Source organism: Curcuma longa, chromosome 3, assembly GCF_044706935.1.
Source record: "Curcuma longa cultivar G26 ecotype Majalengka, Jawa Barat chromosome 3, ITB_CL_G26_1.1, whole genome shotgun sequence".
NCBI lineage: Eukaryota > Viridiplantae > Streptophyta > Magnoliopsida > Zingiberales > Zingiberaceae > Curcuma > Curcuma longa.
In genome coordinates, this window is record NC_133863.1 from 10,958,041 (window position 1) to 10,958,439 (window position 399).

The window sequence follows — 399 nt, forward strand, 5'->3', positions numbered from 1 at the left end:
CCAACACACACAAGTTAGTGCATGACACTCACTCTGAAGTAACATCTCCAAACAACATCAAGTCATCATCTTTGTCTTTGTAAGTGATGACATATTCACATCCATTGCAACCTTTTTTTCTTGATAATTCTCCTATAAAAGATGTGAGAATCGATAATTTATAACAATAATTATTGAAAAGTACAAATACATATAAGTTTGTGATGGTGGCAATAATTAAGTGATACTTGCTTACCTAGGGAAAATCATTGGAACATACTATCCAAGGCCTCCCTGAGTTTCTCGTACCCCTTGTAAATCTTGAGATCAATTTTCCTCAAATAAGAAACCCCATCCATGCTAACCTTCACAAACAACTAGGCAATGTCTGCCGCCATCTCCGCATTTAGTTTGCGATTA